Source organism: Phacochoerus africanus, chromosome X (assembly GCF_016906955.1).
Source record: "Phacochoerus africanus isolate WHEZ1 chromosome X, ROS_Pafr_v1, whole genome shotgun sequence".
NCBI classification, from domain to species: domain Eukaryota; kingdom Metazoa; phylum Chordata; class Mammalia; order Artiodactyla; family Suidae; genus Phacochoerus; species Phacochoerus africanus.
In genome coordinates, this window is record NC_062560.1 from 130164201 (window position 1) to 130178005 (window position 13805).

General features: G+C 44.7%; 1 protein-coding gene across 1 annotated transcript in view; it reads left to right on the forward strand.

Annotated features, from left to right (window-relative positions):
• TMEM185A (transmembrane protein 185A) overlaps positions 1 to 13805 on the forward strand; it is a 34262-nt gene that overhangs the window by 1351 nt on the left and 19106 nt on the right. The window lies entirely within an intron of this gene.

Sequence of the window (13805 nt, forward strand, 5' to 3'; positions counted from 1 at the left end):
TTTAGGGATGGTGACATTTCAAGCTATGAGCCATTGTGACGTCCTGGGTGCTCTTATTCCTTATTGAGCACCGCCAAGTTCACAGTCCAGTCCGGGGTGCCAGTGTCCCAGTCCCCGTGCCGTTGTTACCATTGTTGGCCCTGAAGGCACCCTGCAGAGAGGAGCTTGTGGAGAGCAGGTAACGGAGAAGTAAGTGCAGCACCTTCCTCTGCGGCTCTTAGAGGTTAGGATTGGTCTTCAGGGTCGCAGGAGTTGGATAGGCCCTGGGTGCCTATATTGTTTGGCGATGGCGATAAGAAAGATAAGTAAAGGCTGAATTGTTTTGTGTCCTTGGGCCCCTCGCTTATCTGTCTGTTTAATCTGTAGAATGAGTATAATCTCCAAGCAGGATAGGGAGGCCAAATTAACGATGGATCGATTGCAGAGCGCTTTATAAGTAGAAAGTTCCAGGACTGTTTTGCAAGATGACAGATCATTCCAAAGCCACCAAAAAACTGCCTGGAGTGATCGAACTGGTGAACAGAGTTGCCAAAGCAAAACAGAGCTGCGCAGATAACATCCTTAACCATTTTTTCTTCTTCCTTCTCCCCCCCCCCCCAAAAAAAATTGGTACATGACAATTATAGTTAATATTACCGTCTGAGCAGGTGCAGAGTGAACATCAACATATTTTGCAGCACTTTGGTTCGGCCGGGACCGAAACGCACCCCTCCCCGAGGCGTGGAGATCTTCTCTCAGATGCCGACCTGCTGATGCGGTGTTGAGTCAGTGGGAGTGAGTGTGTTTCCTCTCCGTGGTGACTGCTACGACAGTGGCCGGCTAATGTCGCCAGGTTCCAGTTTTTCGCTGACGGTGTGTCATGCCTCAGGGACACGCCTCGCTTTTGACATCGTTCTGTGTTCTTTAGTCTTGCTCCGTGCCAAGGAGGGCCTTCCTGATGACTAGGGAGCAAAACCGAGGGCCGTAGGCAGGAGGATACCTTGGGCAGGGGCCTCAAACTTTGGCACTGCTGCCTTACTCCCTGCCTTGAACTCAGAGCCAGTGGAACACCTGTCCCCAGCCCGGCACCTTGGCGCGTACTGTTCTCTTTGCCAGGAAGGTTCCCGCTCCGCCTCGCCTGCTTCACTCCCGTTTCTCCTCGAGGTCTCAGCCCATCTTTGCTTTGCTGAGGGAAGCGTTTCTCACTTCCCTGACCGTCCACTGATGGCTGATTGTACGGTCTGCGGAGTAGGCTGCACTCCTCCGAGATGCACTCATGTGTACCTTTAGGTTTGTCTGTGTGCTTGTTTGATTAGTGCCTGTCACCCCTGCTAGACTGTCAGCTCATGGGGCAGGGCCACGGCTCTGTTCACTGCGGTGTCCTGCGTGCCTGGAATAGTACCTGGCTCCAAAGATGTTTGTGGAGGGAGTGGATGAATGGATGAATGAGTGAATGACTCGCTCTCCAGAGCTCATAAGAGAAATCTAGAGCTGCTTTCAGCCCCTGCTGTCCTGGTGATCTGCAACCTGGCTCTCTTTCACCCCTCCAGAGTGCAGCCGTTCCATTGGAGAAGCCCCATGACACCAGGGCAGAGCAAGCTGCCTTGACCTTGCGGATTATGTATGTCATCCGAGTCGTGACTGTCATGGTTTGCTGGGTCCCAGGGCATGGGCCATGGCTCCGGATCTCCTTTCCAACCCTCTGATCTTGGCAAGTCTGAATCTGCTGCCGTATTGCCAAGGCCCTGGAAAACTGACAGTGACAGAGAAGGAGCCCCAAGTGCCAACACTGTTTCCATCTGGCACGAAACTAGTTGAGCATGGGCTTCTTTTGAGTTACACAGGTTAAGGTTCGCTGAAACACCAGACCCACCAAGTCCTTCCCCGAATGCCCAAGGCTTCTTAACAGCCAGGGAGCCCTGTCTATTGAATGGGCAAACTGTCAGAAGTATATAGATTGACAAACTCTGATTCCAAGGTGTCCTGGGAGTGGGTGGCATTGAGCCGGCGCCCTACCCCTGCCACAGAGCCTTGGCATTTCCTGCTGCCTGTGGAGTTGCTGGCCCAGAGAAGGCCCTTGAGCCTTGGTAGCCAGGCAGTGCTCGAAGGCTGTGAGAATCCCGCTAGGCCTTCTGAGTCGGCCGCAGTGAGCTCCTGATGGAGTGTGACACATCCCACCGGTGTCCTGGCCTGGGACAGAGGCTGAGGGACGCTGCTCTCAGGGTTCTGCCATGTGGGCGTGGAGTACTGAGGTCAGTAGCAGTTAGAAACTTCCATATGCTGCAGCTTCTAAAGCCATTCTGCAGCCTGTGCAAATGATGGTGTTTCTTATTTGAAGTCAGGACAAGTGAGTGCCATCGCTGGTAATTAACAAGAGTCAGCTACCTGGCCTTTAACAGGTGTCTGTAAAGCCCACTGAAAGCCTTCATTCCTGCAACATCTCCCTGGTTCCTGCTGTGTGCTGAGAGGCATGCTCGGCGCTAGAAGACAGAATATGGTCCCTCTCCAAGCTCAAGCCCAGTGGGAGAAGCAGGAATGGAAACAAATTAAAGTTCAACACAGGAGGAGGTGCTCCAGAGACAGGAAGCAAGAACCAAATGCTGTGGGAGCAGGAGGGGAGAGCCGCTCATTCTGGGTAGAGCGGACCTGGAGGGACCACAGGTCGATGCGAAGGTATAATTGGAGGGAGTTCCTGTCTCCGCTCAGGGGAAACGGGTCTGACTAGTATCCACGAGGATGCAGGTTCCACCCCTGGCCTCCCTCCATGGGTTAAGGATCTAGCGTGGCTGTGGCTGTGGCTGTGGCTGTGGTGTAGGCTGGCAGCTGTAGCTCCAATTCGACCCCTAGCCTGGGAACTTCCATATGCTGCACCTGCAGCCCTAAAAAGAAAGAAAAGAAGGTTTCATTGTAGGCTATTGTCAGACCAGAGGGCAGGAAAGGCATCTTAGGAGGAACAGTAAGCAGAGGCACGGGGTCCCGCCAGGGCCTGGTACGTTGACGCAGTGGCGAAAGGTCAGTGAGGTAGGAGCACTGCAGGCGACACTTGCCATGTGATTGAAAATACTGCACACAGCGTTAACAGTCCCTGTGAATGTTATTCACATACGACTGGTTTTTTTAGGAAAGCAGGCTCTAGATCCACCGATAGTGAGTGTCCGTCGGTGCCGTTAATGAAGTGTTCAGCGCCCAGATGTCTCTTTATCTGTTGTTCTGTCATCTCACGCTGCCTGGCGTGAGAAAAGCCTGCTGATCACACCAGGGTGATTGTTGATAATGGCTCTGACTTCTCGGGCAGCCACCCCATGCCCGGCCCAGTGTCCGTGCTTTACATCCATTGTCTTGAATCTTCACAGCAGCCCCGGGAGTTCACTATCAGCCTCGTTTTGCAGCGTCTTAGCTTGTGACTTCCCTGATGTCACCTAGGCGGTGAGGGGCTATAGGTCAGGATTCTGACACACGTGTGTCTCCTGTGGAAGCTCTTTTCTGTATGCTGTGCCCCCTCTCTAACTGAGTGCCACCCCTGCAGCCCGGCCATGACACAGTAGGTCCCGTATTCTAAGGAGCCTTATATTTATGAATTGCGATTAAACAAGATAAACCTTGAATTTGAGCTTTCTGCACCTTCATTCAGAGAAGTTCCTTGGGGAAAAGATAAATATACACACACACCTATTCCATTGCCTCTACTCCTGGCTACTCATCTGAAACTTCCTTTGAAGCACATCATAAAAGAAAATCTGTCTCATTGCTTTATAGTTGTATGTCATTTTTTAACCATAATAGTGCCACCTAGTTTGACCACACAGCTTATTCACTAAACTTGGCTCAGACTGACTTTTGGCCATTTCCAAAAATCCACTCAGTGAGGATTTGGCAGCGTTGAGGATACTCAGGAGAGCAGACTGCAGGCTGTCAAGGCGATTTCAGGAGGAAAGCTCCAAAGATGGTTTGAGCAGTGAAGTGGAATTAGTGCATTGCCTCTCAGGGGGGCTGTTTAAAGGAGACAAGTCTCATTTGAGTGCATAATTTCTGGTTTCAAAAATATCATTCCCATTACTTGCTAATTACACACATTTTTCTTGGCCGCGAGTTCCTTGAAGGCCAGGACGTCGAGGTGCTATGAATGTGCTGCAGGAGTGCATGTTGAGGACAGATAGACACGAACTCTGGGGAGCTCTGTGTTGTAGGGGAGAGACTGTGGATTGGAGGCATTTTAGATGCTTTCCTAGGACTCTGGGCGTTAAGCTTCCCGATCCTGAGCTTGGAGTTTCTAATTGCCTGGCCTGATCGCAGGCCGCACCTGTACAAGGAGCTAGAATTTAAGATGAAAGCCTTGAGTTGAACTCTGGAGAGAGGCTCTTTGTCACTGATGCTTCGTACTTTGTCACCTGTGACCTAATAGAAAAATGATTGCCCAACGAGATTGTTACAACTTTGCTTTCTTGTAGGGCTCTCATGCCCCCTTACCTTACCACGGATACGGGAGCGAGCCAGTGTGGGGACAGGCTTAAGAAGTGGGTGACCAGTTCTCAAAGGCCTGGGCTCTTTCTAATGCTCCTTAAGAGTGCTTTGCTTTTATTTGGCTTTTGTGTTGTCTTATACTTACTGCTTAGATGCTCTCAGACATCTTTTGTCTTAATAAAACCAGATGAAATTGCCACTAAGTGACTGTAAATTTTGTCAGGCAGGTTCTGCTCAGTGTAAGAGATGCAGTTCCTTTAAAATGTCAGGAGAATGTCAGTTAGCAGTAGGTCAGGTGGAGCCATTCTCTAAAGATGCAGCCAGAGAGGCGCTCACAGGGCTGTGTGTGTGCACGTGCACCTGCTGCCCTTGGAGCCAGCAGTGTTCACGGAGGAAACTGATGGCTCTGAAAAGAGTCTAATTGCATTCTTTTGGCTTGCAGAAAACAAGATATGAGAACTTTTATACTCACAGTGTCGTCTTTTTACTAGGTATGTTCCCTCCCTGCCTGAATCCTTCTCCCTCCCCGCAAAGCGGAGAGCTGGAATTGGAGCCTCAGCAGAAAGCTCCATGTACGTTTCAGGGAGGGTACTGGCTTTGTAGTTTGACCCATGTGACACTCCTTAGTGATCTTGCGCTGCTACTACAGATTCAGATGAGAGTGGAGTAAATCCATTTTAAAGGTGTAATTGGAAAAGTGAAATGCAGGAAGGAGTGGTTTGATGCCAGAATATCCATTGGAACCTCCATTTGCCGGTTTGTGGAGAATTAAGCAAAGTCTATTTTTATACTTGGACTCTAATCTGAATGTTTCTTGAAAAGTAACTCAATGTAGTTTAGGCTTTTTTTTTTTTAAATAAACTTTCTTATCACTGTGTTACTGCTGTGTCATAATCTTTTCTTACCAATCAGTTTGAAAGTTCCCGTTTAATATGCAGTTATCTTTTTTACTTGGCTCTAAAATGTATTAGTAGAGTTGATATACTATTCTTCTTCTTTCAATTAAAAGCGTGTACAAATTACATCTTTTACAGTTTCTGATGATATTACTATATTTTGTTCGGTGGCCTCTGGAGTTTGGTCATGTTTTCAAAGAGCCAGCTGTTCATGTTACCTATCAATTTCGTTTTTGTATCTGTATTTCTACATTTATTATTTCCATATTTTGGCTCCTCCCCCCCAATTTCTTAGATACAAACTCAGTTCATTGATTTTCCTTTTGTCTCTTTTTTCTTTCTTTTTTCCTTTTGTTTACACTTTTGAAGTGGATATATTTTCTCATAGCTTTACTTTGGCAGCAGCCCAGGTGTTTGGTGTTTCAGTAGTATTTTAAATATTCTGTAATAGTTTCCTGTTTCATCCTTGATTTAGTCATTATCTAAGGAAGGAAACAAGCATTATTTATTATCAGCTGCTTGGCGCCAAGCCCTGCACTGAGGGCCGCCTGGTAGGTGATTTAATCCTTGCCTCAGCATTGCCTGGTAGAAGTGGTATTATCTGCATTTTGCTTGTGGGGAACCTGAGGTTCAAATAAAGTTGGACAAATAATCTCTTCCACTCCACTCCACTGCCTAACACGTGGCTCTTGAAAAAGCTCCATAGGGTTAGGCAATTTTCCGTGTATTTTTGTCAGTTGATTATGACTTGGGTAGAATTTCTGCCTCCAGTCTCTAGCAACTGCAGTCTGCCTTACATACTCTTCTAAGCCTTCTGTCAGTGTTTCACTTGGAAAATCTTCCGTGGCCCCCTGTTGCCTATTAATAAATTCCAGGGACTTTGCCTTGATATTCAAATCCCCCGACCTTCTTCCCCAGTCTACCTTTTCCTTATTTCCTCTGGTGCCTCTTGTCCTGTCTCCCCAAGATTTACAGAGTGTGCTCCCTGTGTTCCAGTCTCCTGGGGTACAGAAGACTCTCATACCTCCTTTGTCTGGAATTCCCTGTCCCCCAAGCCCCAGGAAAGGAATCTTCCATGTCCATTTTACCATGATGTATAGTGACTTTCTGCTAGATGAGCCCCCTGTGCTCCTGTTAGGCTGGAGCATCTTTGAGCATCTTCGGGGCAGAGACTGGTTCTTTTCCACACATTGCAGGCTCTCAATGCCTGTAGTGAAAGCATGTTTTTTTTTTGGTTCTGCTGCTTAATTCTCTTGATAGAACCATGCTATCTTTATCTACTCTAGTGTTCATTTCCATCGTTCCTTTCGTCTGCTTTATCTACTGATAAAACTGACTTTATCTGTCATGATTTAATAGTAGCACGTAGAAGCCCACAGTGAAAATATCTCCAGGAGTTCCCTGGTGGCACAGCAGGTGAAGGATCTGGTGTCACTGCTATGGCTCGTGTCACTGCTGTGGCGTGGGTTTAATCCTTGGCCCCAGGAACTTCTGCATGCCATGGGCGCGGCCAAAAATACAAGGAAATATCTCTATATAGTTTTAAAAGAAATATTGTCAGGTTATTTTCATATTCTGTGGTCATTTAGGTTTTCATTATTTAGATTTTCTTGATTAGTCATTTTAACACTTTTTGCTTTGAAATCGAATTTATCTAATCACTGTACTAGTAAACTGCTCTTCTCTTGTCCTTACTCAGTCACGACAAACCTGTGTCACCTCCTTTCTTGTAGTTGATTCGACTTTTGACATTGGCTGCAAGCTTGACTCTTGACTGCAGCAGATTTAGGTCTTATTTTTTAATCCAGCAAGTGACCTTTCTTATTTCAGGCCTGTGATAGGCAGAATGATGACACCCCTCCCCCAAATATGCCCACATCCTAATCCTTGGCACCCGGGACTTTGTTCCACTGCATGGCGAAGGCGAATTAAGGTAGTAGCCGGCGTTGTGATTGCGAATCCGATGACCTGAAAATAGGGAGATTATTCGGGGTTCTCTGGCTGGACCCATAACCCCAGGTCTTAAATGGAGAAGGAGGAGGCAGAAGAAGCGGTCAGAGTGAACCAACATGAGGCGAAATGCTGGAGCTCTGAAACTGGAGCAAGGGCTCATGCGCCCAGGGGCTACGAGGCAGCCCCTAGAAGCTTCTCTTCTAGAACCTGCAGAGGGATCACAGCCCTGGCAACACCTTGATTTTAGCCCGGTGAGACCCATTTCAAACTGTCGACACTCAGGTCTGTCAAGAAAATGTTTGTGCTTTTTTAAGCCACTGAGTTGGTGATAATTTTGTGAGGCAGCGCTAGAAAACTAACACCAGGACACTTCATCCTGCGTGTGTTTCTCCAATACCAGTACCCGCAGTTGTTTTCTATACTGTTATTTGTCCTCTTGCAAGTTCATCTTGTTTCCTATTTTTCCTTCTTCACGTAGTAGCCCCAGAACTCACTTTTCCAACATCGTAATCCTCATTATTTCCACTTCTCTTCTATTAAATAAGAAAACTCTTTGAGGGAAGGTAATGAATCCAGCTTACAGGGTTTACCTCCCACCACCACCTCATCTGCTTTTTGCTTTAGAGTCTGAAACTCCTTTAGAAAATATTTGCTTCGGCCTGTTATCTAATTTACCTGTGACCCTATATGTTTATCATTGTCCTTGCATTTGGCAATGTTCTGATCTACTGCTTTCTTTGAACGGTTCTTCCTGCTTTCCAGACCTTTGTTTCTGGTAATGATATGTGGAGCCATGGGCTTTGGTTGACAGATTGCTTCTGATTTTCTAGATTTTGTGGATCTCTCTCCCCCTGTGCTTCCAGAGAGAAAAGTGCTCGCAGCTGGTTCCGTTGTCTATGTGAGCACTCGCTTCTCCTAGCTTGTGAGGTCCCTTCAAGTCCTTTTCTTCTCCCAAGTCTAGGGACAAAGTCCTTCTTCTCTTGGCATTTTTCAGTGGTAGATCTCTTTCTTCGCAGCAGCTTGTAAAAGCCTCCTCTTGTTTCTGGGCATGAGTAATCATAACTGACATGTGTTTAGTGCAGCGCTTAACAAAATATTTTTCACAGCCCCCCTTGGGGCCTTGAGAACCTTTCCAGGTGTCTGGTAGGTCAGACCTATTTCCATAATAATACTAAGGTTGTTAGTTCCCTTGTGGCACAGCAGAAATGAACCTGACTAGCATCCATGAAGATTCGGGTTCAATCCCTGGCCTCGCCCAGTGGGTGAGGGATCCGGCGTTGCTGTGAGCTGTGGTGTCGTCGTTTGCAGATGCAGCTTGGCTCGCACGTCACTGTGGCTGTGGCGTAGGCTGGCAGCTGTAGCTCTGATTCGACCCCTAGCCTGGGAACCTCCATATGCTGCAGGTGTGGCCCTGAAAAGCCAATCATAATAGTAAGATGTTCTTTGCCTCTTGCTCTTGGCTGACATCTGCACTGATGGTGCGAAAGCAGAGGTGGGTAAAGTGCTGGCACCTGAGCATAAGTCAAGCCAGTGATACGAAATCATACCAGTTGTCACTGGATATTTCACATGGTGCCTGCAGTTAAAAAAAAAAGTCAGCTTCACTTAAGAATGTCCTTAATAAAGCAGAAGAAATACCAGTCTCATTAAATCTTGACCCTTGAGTGCACGGCTGTTTTAATACCCCGAGTGACAAAAGAGGAAGAATGCATAAAGGCCATGTGTTATATACTGGGGTATGGTGGTTGACTCAAGCAAAAACACTTGTATGCCTGAGCTGCAAGCCGCTTTTTTCATGGAACATCATTTTTACTTGGGAAGACAACTAGCAGACAAGATTGTGGCTAAATGTATTTGTGTATTTAGCAGACATTTGCTCAGAAATGCACGTGACCCTGTCACTTCAATGAAAACAACTGATGGTGTGGTTTTTTTGCAAATGGTAAAACTTGAGCTTTCGAGGGACAATCACAGTTTTTGGAAATTTGTACTCACTACCGTAAGCTTGACAGCCTTCTAAAACTTAAAAGTATTTCTGAGGAAAGGGGTTGTGATAGTAACATATACTAATATGATTTGTTTGTTGCTGTTGCATAGTGAAATGTGTCCGCATTTGAAATATCTTCATTACTTAGTGAACCCATATTCTCTGGTCACCCTACATGGCATTATAATCATGTGAAGATAAAAGATTCGTTCAAGTGCAAGAGAGAATGCAAAGTAGCAGATTTTAATGTGGCAGATTTCACACCACAGTTAACTTTCAGGGAACTACCACTGGTTGAGTTTGGGTGTCCTATCAAAGAAAAATATCCAGGAGTTCCCGCTGTGGCACAACAGGATCAGTGGTGTCTCTGGAGCACTGGGACGCAGGTTTGATCCCGGCCCAGCACAGTGGGTGAAGGGTCCGTCCTTGCCGCAGCTGTGGTGTAGGTTGCAACTTCAGCCCCGGAACTCCATATGCTGCAGGGCGGCCAAAAAAGAAAAAAAAAAAAAAATCCTCCATTATCTGAAAGAGCAACTAAACACTCAGTTCTTTTTTGACCACATATCTGTGTGATGTCAGATTTTCTTTATATGCTTGAACTCAGACAACATATCTCAACAGAATGAATGCAGATGCGGGTACTGTAATCTAGGGGCCTGCTAAAAAAATTGCAAGACTCTAAAAACAATTTTGGAAAATAGTTTTTTAATTAAAATAATGTTCATGTTAATATATAGCGAGGTTATTATTATTTTTCATGAAGTAATACATATTTTTAAATAACAGTTGTAAAATATGATACAGTAAATAGCACTAGGTATAACCCATATAAACAAAGCTCATTGGAGTCCTCAGTCTTTTTTAAGGGTGTAAAGGAGTCCTGCTACCAAAAATTTTGAGAACCACTAATTTAATGCTTTACACAAAGCCCTTTTCATACCCTCTACTCCCAACCAACCGTCTTATGGGCTACATATTACTCTGATTCTATGGAGGAGAGCACTGTGAAAATATCTGTAGTAGTCTAATAAAGCCTGAATGCACACTCTAGTCAGCAGCCTCTCCAGATCTGATGGCGTGCCCGCTGGAGCTGCGCTCCCGGAGGCTTGTTTATGAGTTGAATTTGCTGAGTACCATCTCCTTGAAATCGCCCCATTTTTCCCCAATGGACGTTTCTTATGTTACTGTTCCTAGTACAGAAGTAGCGGGTGTACCTTTCAGAAAGATGAGCAGTCTTAAGCAGAATATAAAGCTCGGCCTTCATCCTCCCCACTGGAGGTCACTGTTAACCCTCTGTGTGTGTATCCAGGTGCTTTCCAAGAATTTTGAATTACTCCTGTAAAGTCAGCAGTGTATGGTACTCAGCTAAAGGGACTTTGGAGTCAAATAGATCTTAATTCGAGAGCTCTGTGAGCTACTCGCTGCTTGGCCAAACACTCTCCCCTCTGGCAACCACCTATTTGTTCTCTGCGTGTATGACTTTGTTTCTGCTTTGTTATGTTTGTTTTGTTTTTTGCAGTTCACATACAAGTGAAGTTATACAGTATTTCTCTTTCTCTGACCCGTTTCACTGGGCATAACACCCTCTGGGTTCATCTGTGTTGTCAGAAATGGCAAGAGTTCGTTCCTTTTTATGGATGAGTGATATTCCATCACACACATACCCCACATCTTTTAAATACTCATCTGTTGATGGGCACTTAGGTTGCTTCCGTATCTTGGTCATTGTAAGTAAGGCTGCAGCGAACATAGGAGTGCACATATCTTTTTGAATTCATGTTTTCATTTTCTTCATATAAATCCCCAGGTGTGAAATGGTTGGATCATATAGTAGTTCTGTTTTTAATTTTTTAAGGAACCTCCATACTGTTTTCCGTAGAGGCTGCCCCAGTTTATGTTCCTGCCAGCAGCAGTGCATGAGGATTCTCCTTGCTCCGCATCCTGCCACCAGTATTTGTGCTTTGTTGTTTGTTTGTTTTGGTCTTTTTTAGGGCCGCACCTGCGGCACATGGAAGTTCCTAGGGGTCGAATCAGGCTGCAGCCACTGGCCTACGCCACAGCCCCTGCAACGTGGGATCTGAGCTGCATCCGCGACCTGCACCACAGCTCTCAGCAATGCCAGATCCTTAACCTACTGAGCAAGGCTAGGGATCAAACTCAATATGGATTAAAAAGTTAAATGTAAGACCTAAACCCATAAAACTAGAAGAAAACACGGGCAGTGTGCTCTTCGACACCAGCCTTAGCAATATTTTTTTGGATATGTTTTCTCAGGCAGGAGGAAGAAAAGCAAAAAAACAAAAAACAAAAAACAAACAAATGGGATTACATGCATCGAACCTTTAGAATAATCTGATGAGTGTGAAAGGCTAAATGATGTTCCTCAAAGATAGCTACTTCCTAATCCGTGGAATAGTGAATATTTCCCTCTGTGGCAGAAAGGAAAACATTATCTTGTGTGGCAAAATATGTGGTGAAGTTAAAGATGATCCAGGTGGGCCCTAAATGAATTCATGGGGTTCCATAGAAGAGGGAGGCGGAAGGAGGTAGTATTAAAAGGAGGAGGTAATGTGATCGAAGCAGAGAAAAGGATTTGAAGATGCTGCCCTTCTGATTTTTTTTTTTTTTTTTTGTCTTTTTGCTATTTCTTTGGGCCGCTCCCGCGGCATCTGTAGGTTCCCAGGCTAGGGGTCAAATCGGAGCTGTAGCTGCTGGCCTATGCCAGAGCCACAGCAACGCGGGATCCGAGCCGCGTCTGCGACCTACACCACAGCTCACGGCAACACCGGATCGTTAACCCACTGAGCAAGGCCAGAGATCGAACTCGCAACCTCATGGTTCCTTCGGATTTGTTAACCACTGCACCACGACGGGAACTCCCGCCCTTCTGATTTTGATGACGGAGGAATGGACCCAAGGCGTGCAAGGAATGCAGCTCTGGAAAGTGGAAAAGGCAAGGAATTGGTTCTCCTCTAGCCTCTGCAGGGAGAAGGGCCCTGCTGACACCTTCGTTTTAACCTAATGAGCCTCGCTTGGGACCTTTAACCTCCAGAGCTATGAGAATAAACACGCAGTGTTTTAAACCAGGGTGATTTGTTAGAGCAACCGGGGGAAACGAGTAGAGGGTGTAGATTTAAACAGGGTTGAATTTTCTAAACTATAAAAATGGTGTCTCTCTCCCCTTTTTATTTAGATCTTCACATTTTTTGGAAGTGTTTGTTAGGTTTCAGAGTATAAGTCCTGCACATATTTTGTTCAGTTTACCTCTAAATCTTTCATATTTTGATACTATTGTAAATAGTAGTTTTCCATAAACGTTTCATTTTAAATATTATTAGGTTTATAGGAAAATTGCAGTAAATGATAGTTTTTTAAAAAAGACTCCGTGTCCATTTTCTCATTGCTGACATATAGAAATGCAGCTTTTTTGGTGTATTGCAGCTCTGCTAAATGCACTTATCAGATTTAGTAGCCGTTTTGGTAGAGTACTTAGGACTTTCTACATAGGTAGTCACGTTGTCTGCAAATATCAGATTTACTCCTTCCTTTCAAATCTTTATCCCTTTTATTCATTTTTCGTGTATTATTTTTGTGAATAGGATCTCCAACACAATGTTGAATAGATGTAAGGAAATGGACGTACTGGTCTTGTTTTCAGTCTTAACGGGGAAGTATTTAGTCTTTTACCGTTAGGCATTTTTAACCAGTTTTTATATATATATATATATATATATATATATACAGATAAGCGTTCTATTCCTAATTTGTTCAGAGCTTTTATCTTGAATGATGAGTGAATTATGTCAGATTTTTTTTCTGGAACTATTGAGATAATCGTATGGCTTCTCTTTTTCATTCTGTCAATTCAGTGAATTACATTAATTAATTTCAAATGTTATTGCCATCCTGGCCAAACCACACTTAGTCATAACGTCATATTCTTTTTATATATTGCTGGAGTCCATGTGCTGTTTTTTTTTTTTTCTTTTTTAGGGGGTTTGCATCTGTCTTCATGAAGGATAATGATTTGTAGTTTTCCTTCTTGGTCAGGTTTGGGTATCAGGATGATGGTGGCTTCATAAAATACATTGGGAAATGTTCCCCCCTCATCTTTTTTTGCAAGAGTTTGTGAAAAATTGGTGCTATTTCTTCCTTGTGTGTTTGGTAGATGTTTTCTGAGTCTGACATCTTATTTGCAAAAAGTGTTCCAACTACAATTTCAGTTTCTTTAATGGATAGAGAGCTATGAAAGTATTTCTTCTTGTGTGAACTTTGATAATGTCTTCAAGAAGTTTACTTGCATAAGATTGTTCATAATATCCACTCCTAATCCCCTGTAATTTTTGTAGGATTTGTAGTGATGTCTCTGCTTTCATTCCTGGTATTGGTAATTTGTATCCACTATTTTTTCCCTGATTGCTCTAGCTATATAGGTTTACCAATTTTCTTTTCAAAGAACCAGCTTTTACTTTCATTGATTTTCCTAACGCTTTTTTATTATATTCATTGATATTTGTCTGTATGTTATT